General features: G+C 48.0%; 19 non-coding genes across 19 annotated transcripts; all 19 read left to right on the top strand.

Annotated features, from left to right (window-relative positions):
• The first annotated feature begins 987 nt into the window (after positions 1-987).
• TRNAL-UAG (transfer RNA leucine (anticodon UAG)) lies at positions 988-1,069 on the top strand. The gene has a single exon. It is a non-coding gene; the product is annotated as a tRNA-Leu (tRNA).
• A 1,144-nt stretch (positions 1,070-2,213) lies between these two features.
• Positions 2,214-2,295, top strand: TRNAL-UAG (transfer RNA leucine (anticodon UAG)). Its single transcript has one exon. It is a non-coding gene; the product is annotated as a tRNA-Leu (tRNA).
• Positions 2,296-3,439: 1,144 nt separating this feature from the next.
• On the top strand, positions 3,440-3,521 carry TRNAL-UAG (transfer RNA leucine (anticodon UAG)). The gene has a single exon. It is a non-coding gene; the product is annotated as a tRNA-Leu (tRNA).
• A 1,144-nt stretch (positions 3,522-4,665) lies between these two features.
• TRNAL-UAG (transfer RNA leucine (anticodon UAG)) lies at positions 4,666-4,747 on the top strand. Its single transcript has one exon. It is a non-coding gene; the product is annotated as a tRNA-Leu (tRNA).
• Positions 4,748-5,891: 1,144 nt separating this feature from the next.
• Positions 5,892-5,973, top strand: TRNAL-UAG (transfer RNA leucine (anticodon UAG)). The gene has a single exon. It is a non-coding gene; the product is annotated as a tRNA-Leu (tRNA).
• A 1,146-nt stretch (positions 5,974-7,119) lies between these two features.
• On the top strand, positions 7,120-7,201 carry TRNAL-UAG (transfer RNA leucine (anticodon UAG)). The gene has a single exon. It is a non-coding gene; the product is annotated as a tRNA-Leu (tRNA).
• A 1,143-nt stretch (positions 7,202-8,344) lies between these two features.
• TRNAL-UAG (transfer RNA leucine (anticodon UAG)) lies at positions 8,345-8,426 on the top strand. Its single transcript has one exon. It is a non-coding gene; the product is annotated as a tRNA-Leu (tRNA).
• A 1,145-nt stretch (positions 8,427-9,571) lies between these two features.
• Positions 9,572-9,653, top strand: TRNAL-UAG (transfer RNA leucine (anticodon UAG)). Its single transcript has one exon. It is a non-coding gene; the product is annotated as a tRNA-Leu (tRNA).
• Positions 9,654-10,796: 1,143 nt separating this feature from the next.
• On the top strand, positions 10,797-10,878 carry TRNAL-UAG (transfer RNA leucine (anticodon UAG)). The gene has a single exon. It is a non-coding gene; the product is annotated as a tRNA-Leu (tRNA).
• Positions 10,879-12,024: 1,146 nt separating this feature from the next.
• On the top strand, positions 12,025-12,105 carry TRNAL-UAG (transfer RNA leucine (anticodon UAG)). The gene has a single exon. It is a non-coding gene; the product is annotated as a tRNA-Leu (tRNA).
• Positions 12,106-14,473: 2,368 nt separating this feature from the next.
• Positions 14,474-14,556, top strand: TRNAL-UAG (transfer RNA leucine (anticodon UAG)). The gene has a single exon. It is a non-coding gene; the product is annotated as a tRNA-Leu (tRNA).
• A 2,361-nt stretch (positions 14,557-16,917) lies between these two features.
• TRNAL-UAG (transfer RNA leucine (anticodon UAG)) lies at positions 16,918-16,999 on the top strand. Its single transcript has one exon. It is a non-coding gene; the product is annotated as a tRNA-Leu (tRNA).
• Positions 17,000-18,143: 1,144 nt separating this feature from the next.
• Positions 18,144-18,225, top strand: TRNAL-UAG (transfer RNA leucine (anticodon UAG)). The gene has a single exon. It is a non-coding gene; the product is annotated as a tRNA-Leu (tRNA).
• A 1,144-nt stretch (positions 18,226-19,369) lies between these two features.
• On the top strand, positions 19,370-19,451 carry TRNAL-UAG (transfer RNA leucine (anticodon UAG)). The gene has a single exon. It is a non-coding gene; the product is annotated as a tRNA-Leu (tRNA).
• Positions 19,452-20,595: 1,144 nt separating this feature from the next.
• On the top strand, positions 20,596-20,677 carry TRNAL-UAG (transfer RNA leucine (anticodon UAG)). Its single transcript has one exon. It is a non-coding gene; the product is annotated as a tRNA-Leu (tRNA).
• A 1,144-nt stretch (positions 20,678-21,821) lies between these two features.
• On the top strand, positions 21,822-21,903 carry TRNAL-UAG (transfer RNA leucine (anticodon UAG)). The gene has a single exon. It is a non-coding gene; the product is annotated as a tRNA-Leu (tRNA).
• A 1,144-nt stretch (positions 21,904-23,047) lies between these two features.
• Positions 23,048-23,129, top strand: TRNAL-UAG (transfer RNA leucine (anticodon UAG)). Its single transcript has one exon. It is a non-coding gene; the product is annotated as a tRNA-Leu (tRNA).
• Positions 23,130-24,273: 1,144 nt separating this feature from the next.
• On the top strand, positions 24,274-24,355 carry TRNAL-UAG (transfer RNA leucine (anticodon UAG)). The gene has a single exon. It is a non-coding gene; the product is annotated as a tRNA-Leu (tRNA).
• A 1,144-nt stretch (positions 24,356-25,499) lies between these two features.
• TRNAL-UAG (transfer RNA leucine (anticodon UAG)) lies at positions 25,500-25,581 on the top strand. Its single transcript has one exon. It is a non-coding gene; the product is annotated as a tRNA-Leu (tRNA).
• The last annotated feature ends 1,009 nt before the right edge of the window (positions 25,582-26,590 follow it).

The following is a 26,590-nucleotide window of genomic DNA, read 5'->3' as shown; positions in this document are numbered from 1 at the left end:
AATCACTGTTCACTGAAAACGGACATGCGTTCACGATCCTGTCAATAAACACGTGCTTGGCAGGGCCAGAAATCTGCCGACACGATGCCCTAATGAATGCACATCTCTTTGCCTTGGTAGTTGCTCCTTTTTGCAGCGCCTTTTCCTGCTGCATCACAAAAACTCAGTTCAAGACACTTGGCTCCATCCAGTGGAGCTCCTATGCCCAGCTTAGAAACCCCCAGGCACGAGATTGCAAGGTCCCTGGTAATTCTCCCACTCCTGGACACGTCGGAACCAAGTTTCGTATGCACTAGCAGCGAGAACAAAATCCCACATGTGAGGACAATAGGCGTCTTTCATTTAGGGCTAGTGTTAGGCTAAGAGTTTGCAGTAGCTCCTTGGGTCGAGTTAGGGGTCGAATGAGACAAAGCTAAGATTTGCGTTACGGCTGGGGTTGGTCCAGTAAGGATCCCACACACCATGGACCATCGGCGGAGGCCCCGGGTAGGCTTACACTGCGGGCTAATGGTGGACTTCTTTAAAAACGTGAGCACTAAATGGGGCGGGATGTTGACTGAAAGAATGCAGCTAGCTACAGAAATATGCAGAAATAAAGAAAAACACATCTCATTGCATGCCTTTAAAGAGCTTACTCTCCCTACCGGCAATGTTCCTGAACCTTCGCTTCCCAAACATTTTTAGAACCAAAAAAAACCTAGAAAAGATCTGACCTCCCTCACCGGGAATTGAACTCAAGACTGCTGGATGGAGGGGTGCTGACATTGACCACTAGGCTACCAGACTGCTGTCGAACAGAGCACTCCCGAAAGGTGACATTTCAATTTCAGGCTGACAAGTGTGCTTTATTGTTCAGTTCGGGCTTTGCACAGCCAGTGCTAGAATTCAATCCAAGTTCATGCTTTGCTTTGATTTTGAATTAATGGCCAAACCAGCCAATCCCTAAAAAAATACAGGTCTCAGAGGCTCTCGTTTCAGTACCAGCAGGGTAGCGTGGCCGAGCGGTCTAAGGCGCTGGATTTAGGCTCCAGTCTCTTTGGAGGCGTGGGTTCGAATCCCACCGCTGCCAATAGCTGTTTCTTTTTTATCTTCATGCCACGTGTACAGACAGGACAATTGGGAGCCAGGGAATGGCATGTGTTTATGAATTCTTGCTTTTCTGAACACCCAGACTGAAAGCACACATCTGACTCGTGTGCGTTTTCACCAAAAAAGGGTAAAGCATAAATCACTGTTCACTGAAAACGGACATGCGTTCACGATCCTGTCAATAAACACGTGCTTGGCAGGGCCACAAATCTGCCGACACGATGCCCTAATGAATGCACATCTCTTTGCCTTGGTAGTTGCTCCTTTTTGCAGCGCCTTTTCCTGCTGCATCACAAAAACTCAGTTCAAGACACTTGGCTCCATCCAGTGGAGCTCCTATGCCCAGCTTAGAAACCCCCAGGCACGAGATTGCAAGGTCCCTGGTAATTCTCCCACTCCTGGACACGTCGGAACCAAGTTTCGTATGCACTAGCAGCGAGAACAAAATCCCACATGTGAGGACAATAGGCGTCTTTCATTTAGGGCTAGTGTTAGGCTAAGAGTTTGCAGTAGCTCCTTGGGTCGAGTTAGGGGTCGAATGAGACAAAGCTAAGATTTGCGTTACGGCTGGGGTTGGTCCAGTAAGGATCCCACACACCATGGACCATCGGCGGAGGCCCCGGGTAGGCTTACACTGCGGGCTAATGGTGGACTTCTTTAAAAACGTGAGCACTAAATGGGGCGGGATGTTGACTGAAAGAATGCAGCTAGCTACAGAAATATGCAGAAATAAAGAAAAACACATCTCATTGCATGCCTTTAAAGAGCTTACTCTCCCTACCGGCAATGTTCCTGAACCTTCGCTTCCCAAACATTTTTAGAACCAAAAAAAACCTAGAAAAGATCTGACCTCCCTCACCGGGAATTGAACTCAAGACTGCTGGATGGAGGGGTGCTGACATTGACCACTAGGCTACCAGACTGCTGTTGAACAGAGCACTCCCGAAAGGTGACATTTCAATTTCAGGCTGACAAGTGTGCTTTATTGTTCAGTTCGGGCTTTGCACAGCCAGTGCTAGAATTCAATCCAAGTTCATGCTTTGCTTTGATTTTGAATTAATGGCCAAACCAGCCAATCCCTAAAAAAATACAGGTCTCAGAGGCTCTCGTTTCAGTACCAGCAGGGTAGCGTGGCCGAGCGGTCTAAGGCGCTGGATTTAGGCTCCAGTCTCTTTGGAGGCGTGGGTTCGAATCCCACCGCTGCCAATAGCTGTTTCTTTTTTATCTTCATGCCACGTGTACAGACAGGACAATTGGGAGCCAGGGAATGGCATGTGTTTATGAATTCTTGCTTTTCTGAACACCCAGACTGAAAGCACACATCTGACTCGTGTGCGTTTTCACCAAAAAAGGGTAAAGCATAAATCACTGTTCACTGAAAACGGACATGCGTTCACGATCCTGTCAATAAACACGTGCTTGGCAGGGCCAGAAATCTGCCGACACGATGCCCTAATGAATGCACATCTCTTTGCCTTGGTAGTTGCTCCTTTTTGCAGCGCCTTTTCCTGCTGCATCACAAAAACTCAGTTCAAGACACTTGGCTCCATCCAGTGGAGCTCCTATGCCCAGCTTAGAAACCCCCAGGCACGAGATTGCAAGGTCCCTGGTAATTCTCCCACTCCTGGACACGTCGGAACCAAGTTTCGTATGCACTAGCAGCGAGAACAAAATCCCACATGTGAGGACAATAGGCGTCTTTCATTTAGGGCTAGTGTTAGGCTAAGAGTTTGCAGTAGCTCCTTGGGTCGAGTTAGGGGTCGAATGAGACAAAGCTAAGATTTGCGTTACGGCTGGGGTTGGTCCAGTAAGGATCCCACACACCATGGACCATCGGCGGAGGCCCCGGGTAGGCTTACACTGCGGGCTAATGGTGGACTTCTTTAAAAACGTGAGCACTAAATGGGGCGGGATGTTGACTGAAAGAATGCAGCTAGCTACAGAAATATGCAGAAATAAAGAAAAACACATCTCATTGCATGCCTTTAAAGAGCTTACTCTCCCTACCGGCAATGTTCCTGAACCTTCGCTTCCCAAACATTTTTAGAACCAAAAAAAACCTAGAAAAGATCTGACCTCCCTCACCGGGAATTGAACTCAAGACTGCTGGATGGAGGGGTGCTGACATTGACCACTAGGCTACCAGACTGCTGTCGAACAGAGCACTCCCGAAAGGTGACATTTCAATTTCAGGCTGACAAGTGTGCTTTATTGTTCAGTTCGGGCTTTGCACAGCCAGTGCTAGAATTCAATCCAAGTTCATGCTTTGCTTTGATTTTGAATTAATGGCCAAACCAGCCAATCCCTAAAAAAATACAGGTCTCAGAGGCTCTCGTTTCAGTACCAGCAGGGTAGCGTGGCCGAGCGGTCTAAGGCGCTGGATTTAGGCTCCAGTCTCTTTGGAGGCGTGGGTTCGAATCCCACCGCTGCAATAGCTGTTTCTTTTTTATCTTCATGCCACGTGTACAGACAGGACAATTGGGAGCCAGGGAATGGCATGTGTTTATGAATTCTTGCTTTTCTGAACACCCAGACTGAAAGCACACATCTGACTCGTGTGCGTTTTCACCAAAAAAGGGTAAAGCATAAATCACTGTTCACTGAAAACGGACATGCGTTCACGATCCTGTCAATAAACACGTGCTTGGCAGGGCCACAAATCTGCCGACACGATGCCCTAATGAATGCACATCTCTTTGCCTTGGTAGTTGCTCCTTTTTGCAGCGCCTTTTCCTGCTGCATCACAAAAACTCAGTTCAAGACACTTGGCTCCATCCAGTGGAGCTCCTATGCCCAGCTTAGAAACCCCCAGGCACGAGATTGCAAGGTCCCTGGTAATTCTCCCACTCCTGGACACGTCGGAACCAAGTTTCGTATGCACTAGCAGCGAGAACAAAATCCCACATGTGAGGACAATAGGCGTCTTTCATTTAGGGCTAGTGTTAGGCTAAGAGTTTGCAGTAGCTCCTTGGGTCGAGTTAGGGGTCGAATGAGACAAAGCTAAGATTTGCGTTACGGCTGGGGTTGGTCCAGTAAGGATCCCACACACCATGGACCATCGGCGGAGGCCCCGGGTAGGCTTACACTGCGGGCTAATGGTGGACTTCTTTAAAAACGTGAGCACTAAATGGGGCGGGATGTTGACTGAAAGAATGCAGCTAGCTACAGAAATATGCAGAAATAAAGAAAAACACATCTCATTGCATGCCTTTAAAGAGCTTACTCTCCCTACCGGCAATGTTCCTGAACCTTCGCTTCCCAAACATTTTAGAGAACCAAAAAAAACCTAGAAAAGATCTGACCTCCCTCACCGGGAATTGAACTCAAGACTGCTGGATGGAGGGGTGCTGACATTGACCACTAGGCTACCAGACTGCTGTTGAACAGAGCACTCCCGAAAGGTGACATTTCAATTTCAGGCTGACAAGTGTGCTTTATTGTTCAGTTCGGGCTTTGCACAGCCAGTGCTAGAATTCAATCCAAGTTCATGCTTTGCTTTGATTTTGAATTAATGGCCAAACCAGCCAATCCCTAAAAAAATACAGGTCTCAGAGGCTCTCGTTTCAGTACCAGCAGGGTAGCGTGGCCGAGCGGTCTAAGGCGCTGGATTTAGGCTCCAGTCTCTTTGGAGGCGTGGGTTCGAATCCCACCGCTGCCAATAGCTGTTTCTTTTTTATCTTCATGCCACGTGTACAGACAGGACAATTGGGAGCCAGGGAATGGCATGTGTTTATGAATTCTTGCTTTTCTGAACACCCAGACTGAAAGCACACATCTGACTCGTGTGCGTTTTCACCAAAAAAGGGTAAAGCATAAATCACTGTTCACTGAAAACGGACATGCGTTCACGATCCTGTCAATAAACACGTGCTTGGCAGGGCCACAAATCTGCCGACACGATGCCCTAATGAATGCACATCTCTTTGCCTTGGTAGTTGCTCCTTTTTGCAGCGCCTTTTCCTGCTGCATCACAAAAACTCAGTTCAAGACACTTGGCTCCATCCAGTGGAGCTCCTATGCCCAGCTTAGAAACCCCCAGGCACGAGATTGCAAGGTCCCTGGTAATTCTCCCACTCCTGGACACGTCGGAACCAAGTTTCGTATGCACTAGCAGCGAGAACAAAATCCCACATGTGAGGACAATAGGCGTCTTTCATTTAGGGCTAGTGTTAGGCTAAGAGTTTGCAGTAGCTCCTTGGGTCGAGTTAGGGGTCGAATGAGACAAAGCTAAGATTTGCGTTACGGCTGGGGTTGGTCCAGTAAGGATCCCACACACCATGGACCATCGGCGGAGGCCCCGGGTAGGCTTACACTGCGGGCTAATGGTGGACTTCTTTAAAAACGTGAGCACTAAATGGGGCGGGATGTTGACTGAAAGAATGCAGCTAGCTACAGAAATATGCAGAAATAAAGAAAAACACATCTCATTGCATGCCTTTAAAGAGCTTACTCTCCCTACCGGCAATGTTCCTGAACCTTCGCTTCCCAAACATTTTTAGAACCAAAAAAAACCTAGAAAAGATCTGACCTCCCTCACCGGGAATTGAACTCAAGACTGCTGGATGGAGGGGTGCTGACATTGACCACTAGGCTACCAGACTGCTGTTGAACAGAGCACTCCCGAAAGGTGACATTTCAATTTCAGGCTGACAAGTGTGCTTTATTGTTCAGTTCGGGCTTTGCACAGCCAGTGCTAGAATTCAATCCAAGTTCATGCTTTGCTTTGATTTTGAATTAATGGCCAAACCAGCCAATCCCTAAAAAAATACAGGTCTCAGAGGCTCTCGTTTCAGTACCAGCAGGGTAGCGTGGCCGAGCGGTCTAAGGCGCTGGATTTAGGCTCCAGTCTCTTTGGAGGCGTGGGTTCGAATCCCACCGCTGCCAATAGCTGTTTCTTTTTTATCTTCATGCCACGTGTACAGACAGGACAATTGGGAGCCAGGGAATGGCATGTGTTTTATGAATTCTTGCTTTTCTGAACACCCAGACTGAAAGCACACATCTGACTCGTGTGCGTTTTCACCAAAAAAGGGTAAAGCATAAATCACTGTTCACTGAAAACGGACATGCGTTCACGATCCTGTCAATAAACACGTGCTTGGCAGGGCCACAAATCTGCCGACACGATGCCCTAATGAATGCACATCTCTTTGCCTTGGTAGTTGCTCCTTTTTGCAGCGCCTTTTCCTGCTGCATCACAAAAACTCAGTTCAAGACACTTGGCTCCATCCAGTGGAGCTCCTATGCCCAGCTTAGAAACCCCCAGGCACGAGATTGCAAGGTCCCTGGTAATTCTCCCCACTCCTGGACACGTCGGAACCAAGTTTCGTATGCACTAGCAGCGAGAACAAAATCCCACATGTGAGGACAATAGGCGTCTTTCATTTAGGGCTAGTGTTAGGCTAAGAGTTTGCAGTAGCTCCTTGGGTCGAGTTAGGGGTCGAATGAGACAAAGCTAAGATTTGCGTTACGGCTGGGTTGGTCCAGTAAGGATCCCACACACCATGGACCATCGGCGGAGGCCCCGGGTAGGGCTTACACTGCGGGCTAATGGTGGACTTCTTTAAAAACGTGAGCACTAAATGGGGCGGGATGTTGACTGAAAGAATGCAGCTAGCTACAGAAATATGCAGAAATAAAGAAAAACACATCTCATTGCATGCCTTTAAAGAGCTTACTCTCCCTACCGGCAATGTTCCTGAACCTTCGCTTCCCAAACATTTTTAGAACCAAAAAAAACCTAGAAAAGATCTGACCTCCCTCACCGGGAATTGAACTCAAGACTGCTGGATGGAGGGGTGCTGACATTGACCACTAGGCTACCAGACTGCTGTTGAACAGAGCACTCCCGAAAGGTGACATTTCAATTTCAGGCTGACAAGTGTGCTTTATTGTTCAGTTCGGGCTTTGCACAGCCAGTGCTAGAATTCAATCCAAGTTCATGCTTTGCTTTGATTTTGAATTAATGGCCAAACCAGCCAATCCCTAAAAAAATACAGGTCTCAGAGGCTCTCGTTTCAGTACCAGCAGGGTAGCGTGGCCGAGCGGTCTAAGGCGCTGGATTTAGGCTCCAGTCTCTTTGGAGGCGTGGGTTCGAATCCCACCGCTGCCAATAGCTGTTTCTTTTTTATCTTCATGCCACGTGTACAGACAGGACAATTGGGAGCCAGGGAATGGCATGTGTTTATGAATTCTTGCTTTTCTGAACACCCAGACTGAAAGCACACATCTGACTCGTGTGCGTTTTCACCAAAAAGGGTAAAGCATAAATCACTGTTCACTGAAAACGGACATGCGTTCACGATCCTGTCAATAAACACGTGCTTGGCAGGGCCACAAATCTGCCGACACGATGCCCTAATGAATGCACATCTCTTTGCCTTGGTAGTTGCTCCTTTTTGCAGCGCCTTTTCCTGCTGCATCACAAAAACTCAGTTCAAGACACTTGGCTCCATCCAGTGGAGCTCCTATGCCCAGCTTAGAAACCCCCAGGCACGAGATTGCAAGGTCCCTGGTAATTCTCCCACTCCTGGACACGTCGGAACCAAGTTTCGTATGCACTAGCAGCGAGAACAAAATCCCACATGTGAGGACAATAGGCGTCTTTCATTTAGGGCTAGTGTTAGGCTAAGAGTTTGCAGTAGCTCCTTGGTCGAGTTAGGGGTCGAATGAGACAAAGCTAAGATTTGCGTTACGGCTGGGGTTGGTCCAGTAAGGATCCCACACACCAGTGGACCATCGGCGGAGGCCCCGGGTAGGCTTACACTGCGGGCTAATGGTGGACTTCTTTAAAAACGTGAGCACTAAATGGGGCGGGATGTTGACTGAAAGAATGCAGCTAGCTACAGAAATATGCAGAAATAAAGAAAAACACATCTCATTGCATGCCTTTAAAGAGCTTACTCTCCCTACCGGCAATGTTCCTGAACCTTCGCTTCCCAAACATTTTTAGAACCAAAAAAAACCTAGAAAAGATCTGACCTCCCTCACCGGGAATTGAACTCAAGACTGCTGGATGGAGGGGTGCTGACATTGACCACTAGGCTACCAGACTGCTGTCGAACAGAGCACTCCCGAAAGGTGACATTTCAATTTCAGGCTGACAAGTGTGCTTTATTGTTCAGTTCGGGCTTTGCACAGCCAGTGCTAGAATTCAATCCAAGTTCATGCTTTGCTTTGATTTTGAATTAATGGCCAAACCAGCCAATCCCTAAAAAAATACAGGTCTCAGAGGCTCTCGTTTCAGTACCAGCAGGGTAGCGTGGCCGAGCGGTCTAAGGCGCTGGATTTAGGCTCCAGTCTCTTTGGAGGCGTGGGTTCGAATCCCACCGCTGCCAATAGCTGTTTCTTTTTTATCTTCATGCCACGTGTACAGACAGGACAATTGGGAGCCAGGGAATGGCATGTGTTTATGAATTCTTGCTTTTCTGAACACCCAGACTGAAAGCACACATCTGACTCGTGTGCGTTTTCACCAAAAAAGGGTAAAGCATAAATCACTGTTCACTGAAAACGGACATGCGTTCACGATCCTGTCAATAAACACGTGCTTGGCAGGGCCACAAATCTGCCGACACGATGCCCTAATGAATGCACATCTCTTTGCCTTGGTAGTTGCTCCTTTTTGCAGCGCCTTTTCCTGCTGCATCACAAAAACTCAGTTCAAGACACTTGGCTCCATCCAGTGGAGCTCCTATGCCCAGCTTAGAAACCCCCAGGCACGAGATTGCAAGGTCCCTGGTAATTCTCCCACTCCTGGACACGTCGGAACCAAGTTTCGTATGCACTAGCAGCGAGAACAAAATCCCACATGTGAGGACAATAGGCGTCTTTCATTTAGGGCTAGTGTTAGGCTAAGAGTTTGCAGTAGCTCCTTGGGTCGAGTTAGGGGTCGAATGAGACAAAGCTAAGATTTGCGTTACGGCTGGGGTTGGTCCAGTAAGGATCCCACACACCATGGACCATCGGCGGAGGCCCCGGGTAGGCTTACACTGCGGGCTAATGGTGGACTTCTTTAAAAAACGTGAGCACTAAATGGGGCGGGATGTTGACTGAAAGAATGCAGCTAGCTACAGAAATATGCAGAAATAAAGAAAAACACATCTCATTGCATGCCTTTAAAGAGCTTACTCTCCCTACCGGCAATGTTCCTGAACCTTCGCTTCCCAAACATTTTTAGAACCAAAAAAAACCTAGAAAAGATCTGACCTCCCTCACCGGGAATTGAACTCAAGACTGCTGGATGGAGGGGTGCTGACATTGACCACTAGGCTACCAGACTGCTGTTGAACAGAGCACTCCCGAAAGGTGACATTTCAATTTCAGGCTGACAAGTGTGCTTTATTGTTCAGTTCGGGCTTTGCACAGCCAGTGCTAGAATTCAATCCAAGTTCATGCTTTGCTTTGATTTTGAATTAATGGCCAAACCAGCCAATCCCTAAAAAAATACAGGTCTCAGAGGCTCTCGTTTCAGTACCAGCAGGGTAGCGTGGCCGAGCGGTCTAAGGCGCTGGATTTAGGCTCCAGTCTCTTTGGAGGCGTGGGTTCGAATCCCACCGCTGCCAATAGCTGTTTCTTTTTTATCTTCATGCCACGTGTACAGACAGGACAATTGGGAGCCAGGGAATGGCATGTGTTTATGAATTCTTGCTTTTCTGAACACCCAGACTGAAAGCACACATCTGACTCGTGTGCGTTTTCACCAAAAAAGGGTAAAGCATAAATCACTGTTCACTGAAAACGGACATGCGTTCACGATCCTGTCAATAAACACGTGCTTGGCAGGGCCACAAATCTGCCGACACGATGCCCTAATGAATGCACATCTCTTTGCCTTGGTAGTTGCTCCTTTTTGCAGCGCCTTTTCCTGCTGCATCACAAAAACTCAGTTCAAGACACTTGGCTCCATCCAGTGGAGCTCCTATGCCCAGCTTAGAAACCCCCAGGCACGAGATTGCAAGGTCCCTGGTAATTCTCCCACTCCTGGACACGTCGGAACCAAGTTTCGTATGCACTAGCAGCGAGAACAAAATCCCACATGTGAGGACAATAGGCGTCTTTCATTTAGGGCTAGTGTTAGGCTAAGAGTTTTGCAGTAGCTCCTTGGGTCGAGTTAGGGGTCGAATGAGACAAAGCTAAGATTTGCGTTACGGCTGGGGTTGGTCCAGTAAGGATCCCACACACCATGGACCATCGGCGGAGGCCCCGGGGTAGGCTTACACTGCGGGCTAATGGTGGACTTCTTTAAAAACGTGAGCACTAAATGGGGCGGGATGTTGACTGAAAGAATGCAGCTAGCTACAGAATATGCAGAAATAAAGAAAAACACATCTCATTGCATGCCTTTAAAGAGCTTACTCTCCCTACCGGCAATGTTCCTGACCTTCGCTTCCCAAACATTTTTAGAACCAAAAAAAACCTAGAAAAGATCTGACCTCCCTCACCGGGAATTGAACTCAAGACTGCTGGATGGAGGGGTGCTGACATTGACCACTAGGCTACCAGACTGCTGTTGAACAGAGCACTCCCGAAAGGTGACATTTCAATTTCAGGCTGACAAGTGTGCTTTATTGTTCAGTTCGGGCTTTGCACAGCCAGTGCTAGAATTCAATCCAAGTTCATGCTTTGCTTTGATTTTGAATAATGGCCAAACCAGCCAATCCCTAAAAAAATACAGGTCTCAGAGGCTCTCGTTTCAGTACCAGCAGGGTAGCGTGGCCGAGCGGTCTAAGGCGCTGGATTTAGGCTCCAGTCTCTTTGGAGGCGTGGGTTCGAATCCCACCGCTGCCAATAGCTGTTTTCTTTTTTATCTTCATGCCACGTGTACAGACAGGACAATTGGGAGCCAGGGAATGGCATGTGTTTATGAATTCTTGCTTTTCTGAACACCCAGACTGAAAGCACACATCTGACTCGTGTGCGTTTTCACCAAAAAAGGGTAAAGCATAAATCACTGTTCACTGAAAACGGACATGCGTTCTCACGATCCTGTCAATAAACACGTGCTTGGCAGGGCCAGAAATCTGCCGACACGATGCCCTAATGAATGCACATCTCTTTGCCTTGGTAGTTGCTCCTTTTTGCAGCGCCTTTTCCTGCTGCATCACAAAAACTCAGTTCAAGACACTTGGCTCCATCCAGTGGAGCTCCTATGCCCAGCTTAGAAACCCCCAGGCACGAGATTGCAAGGTCCCTGGTAATTCTCCCACTCCTGGACACGTCGGAACCAAGTTTCGTATGCACTAGCAGCGAGAACAAAATCCCACATGTGAGGACAATAGGCGTCTTTCATTTAGGGCTAGTGTTAGGCTAAGAGTTTGCAGTAGCTCCTTGGGTCGAGTTAGGGGTCGAATGAGACAAAGCTAAGATTTGCGTTACGGCTGGGGTTGGTCCCAGTAAGGATCCCACACACCATGGACCATCGGCGGAGGCCCCGGGTAGGCTTACACTGCGGGCTAATGGTGGACTTCTTTAAAAACGTGAGCACTAAATGGGGCGGATGTTGACTGAAAGAATGCAGCTAGCTACAGAAATATGCAGAAATAAAGAAAAACACATCTCATTGCATGCCTTTAAAGAGCTTACTCTCCCTACCGGCAATGTTCCTGAACCTTCGCTTCCCAAACATTTTAGAACCAAAAAAAAACCTAGAAAAGATCTGACCTCCCTCACCGGGATTGAACTCAAGACTGCTGGATGGAGGGGTGCTGACATTGACCACTAGGCTACCAGACTGCTGTTGAACGAGCACTCCCGAAAGGTGACATTTCAATTTCAGGCTGACAAGTGTGCTTTATTGTTCAGTTCGGCTTTGGCACAGCCAGTGCTATGAAATTCAATCCAAGTTATGCTTTGCTTTGATTTTGAATTAATGGCCAAACCAGCCAATCCCTAAAAAAATACAGGTCTCAGAGGCTCTCGTTTCAGTACCAGCAGGGTAGCGTGGCCGAGCGGTCTAAGGCGCTGGATTTAGGCTCCGTCTCTTTGGAGGCGTGGGTTCGAATCCCACCGCTGCCAATAGCTGTTTCTTTTTTATCTTCATGCCACGTGTACAGACAGGACAATTGGGAGCCAGGGAATGGCATGTGTTTATGAATTCTTGCTTTTCTGAACACCCAGACTGAAAGCACACATCTGACTCGTGTGCGTTTTCACCAAAAAAGGGTAAAGCATAAATCACTGTTCACTGAAAACGGACATGCGTTCACGATCCTGTCAATAAACACGTGCTTGGCAGGGCCACAAATCTGCCGACACGATGCCCTAATGAATGCACATCTCTTTGCCTTGGTAGTTGCTCCTTTTTGCAGCGCCTTTTCCTGCTGCATCACAAAAACTCAGTCAAGACACTTGGCTCCATCCAGTTGGAGCTCCTATGCCCAGCTTAGAAACCCCCAGGCACGAGATTGCAAGGTCCCTGGTAATTCTCCCACTCCTGGACACGTCGGAACCAAGTTTCGTATGCACTAGCAGCGAGAACAAAATCCCACATGTGAGGACAATAGGCGTCTTTCATTTAGGGCTAGTGTTAGGCTAGAGTTTGCAGTAGCTCCTTGGGTCGAGTTAGGGGTCGATGAGACAAAGCTAAGATTTGCGTACGGCTGGGGTTGGTCCAGTAAGGATCCCACACACCATGGACCATCGGCGGAGGCCCCGGGTAGGCTTACACTGCGGGCTAATGGTGGACTTCTTTAAAAACGTGAGCACTAAATGGGGCGGGATGTTGACTGAAAGAATGCAGCTAGCTACAGAAATATGCAGAAATAAAGAAAAACACATCCATTGCATGCTTAAAGAGCTTACTCTCCCTACCGGCAATGTTCCTGAACCTTCGCTTCCCAAACATTTTTAGAACCAAAAAAACCTAGAAAAGATCTGACCTCACTCACCGGGAATTGAACTCAAGACTGCTGGATGGAGGGGTGCTGACATTGACCACTAGGCTACCAGACTGCTGTCTGAACAGAGCACTCCCGAAAGGTGACATTTCAATTTCAGGCTGACAAGTGTGCTTTATTGTTCAGTTCGGGCTTTGCACAGCCAGTGCTAGAATTCAATCCAAGTTCATTGCTTTGCTTTGATTTTTGAATTAATGGCCAACCAGCCAATCCCTAAAAAAATACAGGTCTCAGAGGCTCTCGTTTCAGTACCAGCAGGGTAGCGTGCCGAGCGGTCTAAGGCGCTGGATTTAGCTCCAGTCTCTTTGGAGGCGTGGGTTCGAATCCCACCGCTGCCAATAGCTGTTTCTTTTTTATCTTCATGCACGTGTACAGACAGGACAATTGGGAGCCAGGGAATGGCATGTGTTTTATGAATTCCTTGCTTTTCTGAACACCCAGACTGAAAAGCACACATCTGACTCGTGTGCGTTTCACCAAAAAAGGGTAAAGCATAAATCACTGTTCACTGAAACGGTACATGCGTTCACGATCCTGTCAATAAACACGTGCTTGGCAGGGCCACAAATCTGCCGACACGATGCCCTAATGAATGCACATCTCTTTGCCTTGGTAGTTGCTCCTTTTTGCAGCGCCTTTTCCTGCTGCATCACAAAAACTCAGTTCAAGACACTTGGCTCCATCCAGTGGAGCTCCTATGCCCAGCTTAGAAACCCCCAGGCACGAGATTGCAAGGTCCCTGGTAATTCTCCCACTCCTGGACACGTCGGAACCAAGTTCGTATGCACTAGCAGCGAGAACAAAATCCCACATGTGAGGACAATAGGCGTCTTTCATTTAGGGCTAGTGTTAGGCTAAGAGTTTGCAGTAGCTCCTTGGGTCGAGTTAGGGGTCGAATGAGACAAAGCTAAGATTTGCGTTACGGCTGGAGGTTGGTCCAGTAAGGATCCCACACACCATCGGGACCATCGGCGGAGGCCCCGGGTAGGCTTACACTGCGGGCTAATGGTGGACTTCTTTAAAACGTGAGCACTAAATGGGGGCGGGATGTTGACTGAAAGAATGCAGCTAGCTACAGAAATATGCAGAAATAAAGAAAAACACATCTCATTGCATGCCTTTAAAGAGCTTACTCTCCCTACCGGCAATGTTCCTGAACCTTCGCTTCCCAAACATTTTTAGAACCAAAAAAAAAACCTAGAAAAGATCTGACCTCCCTCACCGGGAATTGAACTCAAGACTGCTGGGATGGAGGGGTGCTGACATCTGACCACTAGGCTACCAGACTGCTGTTGAACAGAGCACTCCCTGAAAGGTGACATTTCAATTTCAGGCTGACAATGTGCTTTATGTTCAGTTCGGCTTTGCACAGCCAGTGCTAGAATTCAATCCAAGTTCATGCTTTGCTTTGATTTTGAATTAATGGCCAAACCAGCCAATCCCTAAAAAAATACAGGTCTCAGAGGCTCTCGTTTCAGTACCAGCAGGGTAGCGTGGCCGAGCGGTCTAAGGCGCTGGATTTAGGCTTCCAGTCTCTTTGGAGGCGTGGGTTCGAATCCCACCGCTGCCAATAGCTGTTCTTTTTTATCTTCATGCCACGTGTACAGACAGGACAATTGGGAGCCAGGAATGGCATGTGTTTATGAATTCTTGCTTTTCTGAACACCCAGACTGAAAGCACACATCTGACTCGTGTGCGTTTTCACCAAAAAAGGGTAAAGCATAAATCACTGTTCACTGAAAACGGACATGCGTTCACCGATCCTGTCAATAAACACGTGCTTGGCAGGGCCACAAATCTGCCGACACGATGCCCTAATGAATGCACATCTCTTTGCCTGTAGTTGCTCCTTTTTGCAGCGCCTTTTCCTGCTGCATCACAAAAACTCAGTTCCAAGACACTTGGCTCCATCCAGTGGAGCTCCTATGCCCAGCTTAGAAACCCCCAGGCACGAGATTGCAAGGTCCTGGTAATTCTCCCACTCCTGGGACACGTCGAACCAAGTTTCGTATGCACTAGCAGCGAGAACAAAATCCACATGTGAGGACAATAGGCGTCTTTCATTTAGGGCTAGTGTTAGGCTAAGAGTTTGCAGTAGCTCCTTGGGTCGAGTTAGGGGTCGAATGAGACAAAGCTAAGATTTGCGTTACGGCTGGGGTTGGTCCAGTAAGGATCCCACACACCATGGACCATCGGCGGAGGCCCCGGGTAGGCTTACACTGCGGCTAATGGTGGACTTCTTTAAAAACGTGAGCACTAAATGGGGCTGGATGTTGACTGAAAGAATGCAGCAGCTACAGAAATATGCAGAAATAAAGAAAAACACATCTCATTGCATGCCTTTAAAGAGCTTACTCTCCCTACCGGCAATGTTCCTGAACCTTCGCTTCCCAAACATTTTTTAGAACCAAAAAAAACCTAGAAAAGATCTGACCTCCCTCACCGGGAATTGAACTCCAAGACTGCTGGATGGAGGGGTGCTGACATGACCACTAGGCCTACCAGACTGCTGTCGAACAGAGCACTCCCGAAAGGTGACATTTCAATTTCAGGCTGACAAGTGTGCTTTATTGTTCAGTTCGGGCTTTGCACAGCCAGTGCTAGAATTCAATCCAAGTTCATGCTTTGCTTTGATTTGAATTAATGGCCAAACCAGCCAATCCTAAAAAATACAGGTCTCAGAGGCTCCGTTTCAGTACCAGCAGGGTAGCGTGGCCGAGCGGTCTAAGGCGCTGGATTAGGCTCCAGTCTCTTGGAGGCGTGGGTTCGAATCCCACCGCTGCCAATAGCTGTTTCTTTTTATCTTCATGCCACGTGTACAGACAGGACAATTGGGAGCCAGGAATGGCATGTGTTTATGAATTCTTGCTTTTCTGAACACCCAGACTGAAAGCACACATCTGACTCGTGTGCGTTTTCACCAAAAAAGGGTAAAGCATAAATCACTGTTCACTGAAAACGGACATGCGTTCACGATCCTGTCAATAAACACGTGCTTGGCAGGGCCACAAATCTGCCGACACGATGCCCTAATGAATGCACATCTCTTTGCCTTGGTAGTTGCTCCTTTTTGCAGCGCCTTTTCCTCTGCATGCACAAAACTCAGTTCAAGACACTTGGCTCCATCCAGTGGAGCTCCTATGCCCAGCTTAGAAACCCCCAGGCACGAGATTGCAAGGTCCCTGGTAATTCTCCCACTCCTGGACACGTCGGAACCAAGTTTCGTATGCACTAGCAGCGAGAACAAAATCCACATGTGATGTGAGGACAATAGGCGTCTTTCATTTAGGGCTAGTGTTAGGCTAAGAGTTTGCAGTAGCTCCTTGGGTCGAGTTAGGGGTCGAATGAGACAAAGCTAAGATTTGCGTTACGGCTGGGGTTGGTCCAGTAAGGATCCCACACACCATGGACCATCGGCGGAGGCCCCGGGTAGGCTTACACTGCGGGCTAATGGTGGACTTCTTTAAAAACGTGAGCACTAAATGGGGCGGGATGTTGACTGAAAGAATGCAGCTAGCTACAGAAATATGCAGAAATAAAGAAAAACACATCTCATTGCATGCCTTTAAAGAGCTTACTCTCCCTACCGGCAATGTTCCTGAACCTTCGCTTCCCAAACATTTTTAGAACCAAAAAAAACCTAGAAAAGATCTGACCTCCCTCACCGGGAATTGAACTCAAGACTGCTGGATGGAGGGGTGCTGACATTGACCACTAGGCTACCAGACTGCTGTCGAACAGAGCACTCCCGAAAGGTGACATTTCAATTTCAGGCTGACAAGTGTGCTTTATTGTTCAGTTCGGGCTTTGCACAGCCAGTGCTAGAATTCAATCCAAGTTCATGCTTTGCTTTGATTTTGAATTAATGGCCAAACCAGCCAATCCCTAAAAAAATACAGGTCTCAGAGGCTCTCGTTTCAGTACCAGCAGGGTAGCGTGGCCGAGCGGTCTAAGGCGCTGGATTTAGGCTCCAGTCTCTTTGGAGGCGTGGGTTCGAATCCCACCGCTGCCAATAGCTGTTTCTTTTTTATCTTCATGCCACGTGTACAGACAGGACAATTGGGAGCCAGGGAATGGCATGTGTTTATGAATTCTTGCTTTTCTGAACACCCAGACTGAAAGCACACATCTGACTCGTGTGCGTTTTCACCAAAAAAGGGTAAAGCATAAATCACTGTTCACTGAAAACGGACATGCGTTCACGATCCTGTCAATAAACACGTGCTTGGCAGGGCCACAAATCTGCCGACACGATGCCCTAATGAATGCACATCTCTTTGCCTTGGTAGTTGCTCCTTTTTGCAGCGCCTTTTCCTGCTGCATCACAAAAACTCAGTTCAAGACACTTGGCTCCATCCAGTGGAGCTCCTATGCCCAGCTTAGAAACCCCCAGGCACGAGATTGCAAGGTCCCTGGTAATTCTCCCACTCCTGGACACGTCGGAACCAAGTTTCGTATGCACTAGCAGCGAGAACAAAATCCCACATGTGAGGACAATAGGCGTCTTTCATTTAGGGCTAGTGTTAGGCTAAGAGTTTGCAGTAGCTCCTTGGGTCGAGTTAGGGGTCGAATGAGACAAAGCTAAGATTTGCGTTACGGCTGGGGTTGGTCCAGTAAGGATCCCACACACCATGGACCATCGGCGGAGGCCCCGGGTAGGCTTACACTGCGGGCTAATGGTGGACTTCTTTAAAAACGTGAGCACTAAATGGGGCGGGATGTTGACTGAAAGAATGCAGCTAGCTACAGAAATATGCAGAAATAAAGAAAAACACATCTCATTGCATGCCTTTAAAGAGCTTACTCTCCCTACCGGCAATGTTCCTGAACCTTCGCTTCCCAAACATTTTTAGAACCAAAAAAAACCTAGAAAAGATCTGACCTCCCTCACCGGGAATTGAACTCAAGACTGCTGGATGGAGGGGTGCTGACATTGACCACTAGGCTACCAGACTGCTGTTGAACAGAGCACTCCCGAAAGGTGACATTTCAATTTCAGGCTGACAAGTGTGCTTTATTGTTCAGTTCGGGCTTTGCACAGCCAGTGCTAGAATTCAATCCAAGTTCATGCTTTGCTTTGATTTTGAATTAATGGCCAAACCAGCCAATCCCTAAAAAAATACAGGTCTCAGAGGCTCTCGTTTCAGTACCAGCAGGGTAGCGTGGCCGAGCGGTCTAAGGCGCTGGATTTAGGCTCCAGTCTCTTTGGAGGCGTGGGTTCGAATCCCACCGCTGCCAATAGCTGTTTCTTTTTTATCTTCATGCCACGTGTACAGACAGGACAATTGGGAGCCAGGGAATGGCATGTGTTTATGAATTCTTGCTTTTCTGAACACCCAGACTGAAAGCACACATCTGACTCGTGTGCGTTTTCACCAAAAAAGGGTAAAGCATAAATCACTGTTCACTGAAAACGGACATGCGTTCACGATCCTGTCAATAAACACGTGCTTGGCAGGGCCACAAATCTGCCGACACGATGCCCTAATGAATGCACATCTCTTTGCCTTGGTAGTTGCTCCTTTTTGCAGCGCCTTTTCCTGCTGCATCACAAAAACTCAGTTCAAGACACTTGGCTCCATCCAGTGGAGCTCCTATGCCCAGCTTAGAAACCCCCAGGCACGAGATTGCAAGGTCCCTGGTAATTCTCCCACTCCTGGACACGTCGGAACCAAGTTTCGTATGCACTAGCAGCGAGAACAAAATCCCACATGTGAGGACAATAGGCGTCTTTCATTTAGGGCTAGTGTTAGGCTAAGAGTTTGCAGTAGCTCCTTGGGTCGAGTTAGGGGTCGAATGAGACAAAGCTAAGATTTGCGTTACGGCTGGGGTTGGTCCAGTAAGGATCCCACACACCATGGACCATCGGCGGAGGCCCCGGGTAGGCTTACACTGCGGGCTAATGGTGGACTTCTTTAAAAACGTGAGCACTAAATGGGGCGGGATGTTGACTGAAAGAATGCAGCTAGCTACAGAAATATGCAGAAATAAAGAAAAACACATCTCATTGCATGCCTTTAAAGAGCTTACTCTCCCTACCGGCAATGTTCCTGAACCTTCGCTTCCCAAACATTTTTAGAACCAAAAAAAACCTAGAAAAGATCTGACCTCCCTCACCGGGAATTGAACTCAAGACTGCTGGATGGAGGGGTGCTGACATTGACCACTAGGCTACCAGACTGCTGTTGAACAGAGCACTCCCGAAAGGTGACATTTCAATTTCAGGCTGACAAGTGTGCTTTATTGTTCAGTTCGGGCTTTGCACAGCCAGTGCTAGAATTCAATCCAAGTTCATGCTTTGCTTTGATTTTGAATTAATGGCCAAACCAGCCAATCCCTAAAAAAATACAGGTCTCAGAGGCTCTCGTTTCAGTACCAGCAGGGTAGCGTGGCCGAGCGGTCTAAGGCGCTGGATTTAGGCTCCAGTCTCTTTGGAGGCGTGGGTTCGAATCCCACCGCTGCCAATAGCTGTTTCTTTTTTATCTTCATGCCACGTGTACAGACAGGACAATTGGGAGCCAGGGAATGGCATGTGTTTATGAATTCTTGCTTTTCTGAACACCCAGACTGAAAGCACACATCTGACTCGTGTGCGTTTTCACCAAAAAAGGGTAAAGCATAAATCACTGTTCACTGAAAACGGACATGCGTTCACGATCCTGTCAATAAACACGTGCTTGGCAGGGCCACAAATCTGCCGACACGATGCCCTAATGAATGCACATCTCTTTGCCTTGGTAGTTGCTCCTTTTTGCAGCGCCTTTTCCTGCTGCATCACAAAAACTCAGTTCAAGACACTTGGCTCCATCCAGTGGAGCTCCTATGCCCAGCTTAGAAACCCCCAGGCACGAGATTGCAAGGTCCCTGGTAATTCTCCCACTCCTGGACACGTCGGAACCAAGTTTCGTATGCACTAGCAGCGAGAACAAAATCCCACATGTGAGGACAATAGGCGTCTTTCATTTAGGGCTAGTGTTAGGCTAAGAGTTTGCAGTAGCTCCTTGGGTCGAGTTAGGGGTCGAATGAGACAAAGCTAAGATTTGCGTTACGGCTGGGGTTGGTCCAGTAAGGATCCCACACACCATGGACCATCGGCGGAGGCCCCGGGTAGGCTTACACTGCGGGCTAATGGTGGACTTCTTTAAAAACGTGAGCACTAAATGGGGCGGGATGTTGACTGAAAGAATGCAGCTAGCTACAGAAATATGCAGAAATAAAGAAAAACACATCTCATTGCATGCCTTTAAAGAGCTTACTCTCCCTACCGGCAATGTTCCTGAACCTTCGCTTCCCAAACATTTTTAGAACCAAAAAAAACCTAGAAAAGATCTGACCTCCCTCACCGGGAATTGAACTCAAGACTGCTGGATGGAGGGGTGCTGACATTGACCACTAGGCTACCAGACTGCTGTTGAACAGAGCACTCCCGAAAGGTGACATTTCAATTTCAGGCTGACAAGTGTGCTTTATTGTTCAGTTCGGGCTTTGCACAGCCAGTGCTAGAATTCAATCCAAGTTCATGCTTTGCTTTGATTTTGAATTAATGGCCAAACCAGCCAATCCCTAAAAAAATACAGGTCTCAGAGGCTCTCGTTTCAGTACCAGCAGGGTAGCGTGGCCGAGCGGTCTAAGGCGCTGGATTTAGGCTCCAGTCTCTTTGGAGGCGTGGGTTCGAATCCCACCGCTGCCAATAGCTGTTTCTTTTTTATCTTCATGCCACGTGTACAGACAGGACAATTGGGAGCCAGGGAATGGCATGTGTTTATGAATTCTTGCTTTTCTGAACACCCAGACTGAAAGCACACATCTGACTCGTGTGCGTTTTCACCAAAAAAGGGTAAAGCATAAATCACTGTTCACTGAAAACGGACATGCGTTCACGATCCTGTCAATAAACACGTGCTTGGCAGGGCCACAAATCTGCCGACACGATGCCCTAATGAATGCACATCTCTTTGCCTTGGTAGTTGCTCCTTTTTGCAGCGCCTTTTCCTGCTGCATCACAAAAACTCAGTTCAAGACACTTGGCTCCATCCAGTGGAGCTCCTATGCCCAGCTTAGAAACCCCCAGGCACGAGATTGCAAGGTCCCTGGTAATTCTCCCACTCCTGGACACGTTGGAACCAAGTTTCGTATGCACTAGCAGCGAGAACAAAATCCCACATGTGAGGACAATAGGCGTCTTTCATTTAGGGCTAGTGTTAGGCTAAGAGTTTGCAGTAGCTCCTTGGGTCGAGTTAGGGGTCGAATGAGACAAAGCTAAGATTTGCGTTACGGCTGGGGTTGGTCCAGTAAGGATCCCACACACCATGGACCATCGGCGGAGGCCCCGGGTAGGCTTACACTGCGGGCTAATGGTGGACTTCTTTAAAAACGTGAGCACTAAATGGGGCGGGATGTTGACTGAAAGAATGCAGCTAGCTACAGAAATATGCAGAAATAAAGAAAAACACATCTCATTGCATGCCTTTAAAGAGCTTACTCTCCCTACCGGCAATGTTCCTGAACCTTCGCTTCCCAAACATTTTTAGAACCAAAAAAAACCTAGAAAAGATCTGACCTCCCTCACCGGGAATTGAACTCAAGACTGCTGGATGGAGGGGTGCTGACATTGACCACTAGGCTACCAGACTGCTGTTGAACAGAGCACTCCCGAAAGGTGACATTTCAATTTCAGGCTGACAAGTGTGCTTTATTGTTCAGTTCGGGCTTTGCACAGCCAGTGCTAGAATTCAATCCAAGTTCATGCTTTGCTTTGATTTTGAATTAATGGCCAAACCAGCCAATCCCTAAAAAAATACAGGTCTCAGAGGCTCTCGTTTCAGTACCAGCAGGGTAGCGTGGCCGAGCGGTCTAAGGCGCTGGATTTAGGCTCCAGTCTCTTTGGAGGCGTGGGTTCGAATCCCACCGCTGCCAATAGCTGTTTCTTTTTTATCTTCATGCCACGTGTACAGACAGGACAATTGGGAGCCAGGGAATGGCATGTGTTTATGAATTCTTGCTTTTCTGAACACCCAGACTGAAAGCACACATCTGACTCGTGTGCGTTTTCACCAAAAAAGGGTAAAGCATAAATCACTGTTCACTGAAAACGGACATGCGTTCACGATCCTGTCAATAAACACGTGCTTGGCAGGGCCACAAATCTGCCGACACGATGCCCTAATGAATGCACATCTCTTTGCCTTGGTAGTTGCTCCTTTTTGCAGCGCCTTTTCCTGCTGCATCACAAAAACTCAGTTCAAGACACTTGGCTCCATCCAGTGGAGCTCCTATGCCCAGCTTAGAAACCCCCAGGCACGAGATTGCAAGGTCCCTGGTAATTCTCCCACTCCTGGACACGTCGGAACCAAGTTTCGTATGCACTAGCAGCGAGAACAAAATCCCACATGTGAGGACAATAGGCGTCTTTCATTTAGGGCTAGTGTTAGGCTAAGAGTTTGCAGTAGCTCCTTGGGTCGAGTTAGGGGTCGAATGAGACAAAGCTAAGATTTGCGTTACGGCTGGGGTTGGTCCAGTAAGGATCCCACACACCATGGACCATCGGCGGAGGCCCCGGGTAGGCTTACACTGCGGGCTAATGGTGGACTTCTTTAAAAACGTGAGCACTAAATGGGGCGGGATGTTGACTGAAAGAATGCAGCTAGCTACAGAAATATGCAGAAATAAAGAAAAACACATCTCATTGCATGCCTTTAAAGAGCTTACTCTCCCTACCGGCAATGTTCCTGAACCTTCGCTTCCCAAACATTTTTAGAACCAAAAAAAACCTAGAAAAGATCTGACCTCCCTCACCGGGAATTGAACTCAAGACTGCTGGATGGAGGGGTGCTGACATTGACCACTAGGCTACCAGACTGCTGTCGAACAGAGCACTCCCGAAAGGTGACATTTCAATTTCAGGCTGACAAGTGTGCTTTATTGTTCAGTTCGGGCTTTGCACAGCCAGTGCTAGAATTCAATCCAAGTTCATGCTTTGCTTTGATTTTGAATTAATGGCCAAACCAGCCAATCCCTAAAAAAATACAGGTCTCAGAGGCTCTCGTTTCAGTACCAGCAGGGTAGCGTGGCCGAGCGGTCTAAGGCGCTGGATTTAGGCTCCAGTCTCTTTGGAGGCGTGGGTTCGAATCCCACCGCTGCCAATAGCTGTTTCTTTTTTATCTTCATGCCACGTGTACAGACAGGACAATTGGGAGCCAGGGAATGGCATGTGTTTATGAATTCTTGCTTTTCTGAACACCCAGACTGAAAGCACACATCTGACTCGTGTGCGTTTTCACCAAAAAAGGGTAAAGCATAAATCACTGTTCACTGAAAACGGACATGCGTTCACGATCCTGTCAATAAACACGTGCTTGGCAGGGCCACAAATCTGCCGACACGATGCCCTAATGAATGCACATCTCTTTGCCTTGGTAGTTGCTCCTTTTTGCAGCGCCTTTTCCTGCTGCATCACAAAAACTCAGTTCAAGACACTTGGCTCCATCCAGTGGAGCTCCTATGCCCAGCTTAGAAACCCCCAGGCACGAGATTGCAAGGTCCCTGGTAATTCTCCCACTCCTGGACACGTCGGAACCAAGTTTCGTATGCACTAGCAGCGAGAACAAAATCCCACATGTGAGGACAATAGGCGTCTTTCATTTAGGGCTAGTGTTAGGCTAAGAGTTTGCAGTAGCTCCTTGGGTCGAGTTAGGGGTCGAATGAGACAAAGCTAAGATTTGCGTTACGGCTGGGGTTGGTCCAGTAAGGATCCCACACACCATGGACCATCGGCGGAGGCCCCGGGTAGGCTTACACTGCGGGCTAATGGTGGACTTCTTTAAAAACGTGAGCACTAAATGGGGCGGGATGTTGACTGAAAGAATGCAGCTAGCTACAGAAATATGCAGAAATAAAGAAAAACACATCTCATTGCATGCCTTTAAAGAGCTTACTCTCCCTACCGGCAATGTTCCTGAACCTTCGCTTCCCAAACATTTTTAGAACCAAAAAAAACCTAGAAAAGATCTGACCTCCCTCACCGGGAATTGAACTCAAGACTGCTGGATGGAGGGGTGCTGACATTGACCACTAGGCTACCAGACTGCTGTTGAACAGAGCACTCCCGAAAGGTGACATTTCAATTTCAGGCTGACAAGTGTGCTTTATTGTTCAGTTCGGGCTTTGCAGAGCCAGTGCTAGAATTCAATCCAAGTTCATGCTTTGCTTTGATTTTGAATTAATGGCCAAACCAGCCAATCCCTAAAAAAATACAGGTCTCAGAGGCTCTCGTTTCAGTACCAGCAGGGTAGCGTGGCCGAGCGGTCTAAGGCGCTGGATTTAGGCTCCAGTCTCTTTGGAGGCGTGGGTTCGAATCCCACCGCTGCCAATAGCTGTTTCTTTTTTATCTTCATGCCACGTGTACAGACAGGACAATTGGGAGCCAGGGAATGGCATGTGTTTATGAATTCTTGCTTTTCTGAACACCCAGACTGAAAGCACACATCTGACTCGTGTGCGTTTTCACCAAAAAAGGGTAAAGCATAAATCACTGTTCACTGAAAACGGACATGCGTTCACGATCCTGTCAATAAACACGTGCTTGGCAGGGCCACAAATCTGCCGACACGATGCCCTAATGAATGCACATCTCTTTGCCTTGGTAGTTGCTCCTTTTTGCAGCGCCTTTTCCTGCTGCATCACAAAAACTCAGTTCAAGACACTTGGCTCCATCCAGTGGAGCTCCTAGGCCCAGCTTAGAAACCCCCAGGCACGAGATTGCAAGGTCCCTGGTAATTCTCCCACTCCTGGACACGTCGGAACCAAGTTTCGTATGCACTAGCAGCGAGAACAAAATCCCACATGTGAGGACAATAGGCGTCTTTCATTTAGGGCTAGTGTTAGGCTAAGAGTTTGCAGTAGCTCCTTGGGTCGAGTTAGGGGTCGAATGAGACAAAGCTAAGATTTGCGTTACGGCTGGGGTTGGTCCAGTAAGGATCCCACACACCATGGACCATCGGCGGAGGCCCCGGGTAGGCTTACACTGCGGGCTAATGGTGGACTTCTTTAAAAACGTGAGCACTAAATGGGGCGGGATGTTGACTGAAAGAATGCAGCTAGCTACAGAAATATGCAGAAATAAAGAAAAACACATCTCATTGCATGCCTTTAAAGAGCTTACTCTCCCTACCGGCAATGTTCCTGAACCTTCGCTTCCCAAACATTTTTAGAACCAAAAAAAACCTAGAAAAGATCTGACCTCCCTCACCGGGAATTGAACTCAAGACTGCTGGATGGAGGGGTGCTGACATTGACCACTAGGCTACCAGACTGCTGTCGAACAGAGCACTCCCGAAAGGTGACATTTCAATTTCAGGCTGACAAGTGTGCTTTATTGTTCAGTTCGGGCTTTGCACAGCCAGTGCTAGAATTCAATCCAAGTTCATGCTTTGCTTTGATTTTGAATTAATGGCCAAACCAGCCAATCCCTAAAAAAATACAGGTCTCAGAGGCTCTCGTTTCAGTACCAGCAGGGTAGCGTGGCCGAGCGGTCTAAGGCGCTGGATTTAGGCTCCAGTCTCTTTGGAGGCGTGGGTTCGAATCCCACCGCTGCCAATAGCTGTTTCTTTTTTATCTTCATGCCACGTGTACAGACAGGACAATTGGGAGCCAGGGAATGGCATGTGTTTATGAATTCTTGCTTTTCTGAACACCCAGACTGAAAGCACACATCTGACTCGTGTGCGTTTTCACCAAAAAAGGGTAAAGCATAAATCACTGTTCACTGAAAACGGACATGCGTTCACGATCCTGTCAATAAACACGTGCTTGGCAGGGCCACAAATCTGCCGACACGATGCCCTAATGAATGCACATCTCTTTGCCTTGGTAGTTGCTCCTTTTTGCAGCGCCTTTTCCTGCTGCATCACAAAAACTCAGTTCAAGACACTTGGCTCCATCCAGTGGAGCTCCTATGCCCAGCTTAGAAACCCCCAGGCACGAGATTGCAAGGTCCCTGGTAATTCTCCCACTCCTGGACACGTCGGAACCAAGTTTCGTATGCACTAGCAGCGAGAACAAAATCCCACATGTGAGGACAATAGGCGTCTTTCATTTAGGGCTAGTGTTAGGCTAAGAGTTTGCAGTAGCTCCTTGGGTCGAGTTAGGGGTCGAATGAGACAAAGCTAAGATTTGCGTTACGGCTGGGGTTGGTCCAGTAAGGATCCCACACACCATGGACCATCGGCGGAGGCCCCGGGTAGGCTTACACTGCGGGCTAATGGTGGACTTCTTTAAAAACGTGAGCACTAAATGGGGCGGGATGTTGACTGAAAGAATGCAGCTAGCTACAGAAATATGCAGAAATAAAGAAAAACACATCTCATTGCATGCCTTTAAAGAGCTTACTCTCCCTACCGGCAATGTTCCTGAACCTTCGCTTCCCAAACATTTTTAGAACCAAAAAAAACCTAGAAAAGATCTGACCTCCCTCACCGGGAATTGAACTCAAGACTGCTGGATGGAGGGGTGCTGACATTGACCACTAGGCTACCAGACTGCTGTCGAACAGAGCACTCCCGAAAGGTGACATTTCAATTTCAGGCTGACAAGTGTGCTTTATTGT

Source organism: Ambystoma mexicanum, chromosome 1p (assembly GCF_040938575.1).
Source record: "Ambystoma mexicanum isolate Mex_15411 chromosome 1p, UKY_AmexF1_1, whole genome shotgun sequence".
Taxonomy (NCBI): Eukaryota; Metazoa; Chordata; class Amphibia; order Caudata; family Ambystomatidae; genus Ambystoma; species Ambystoma mexicanum.
The sequence above is the reverse complement of the archived record's forward strand: the minus strand, read 5'-3'. Positions and strand labels throughout refer to the sequence as shown.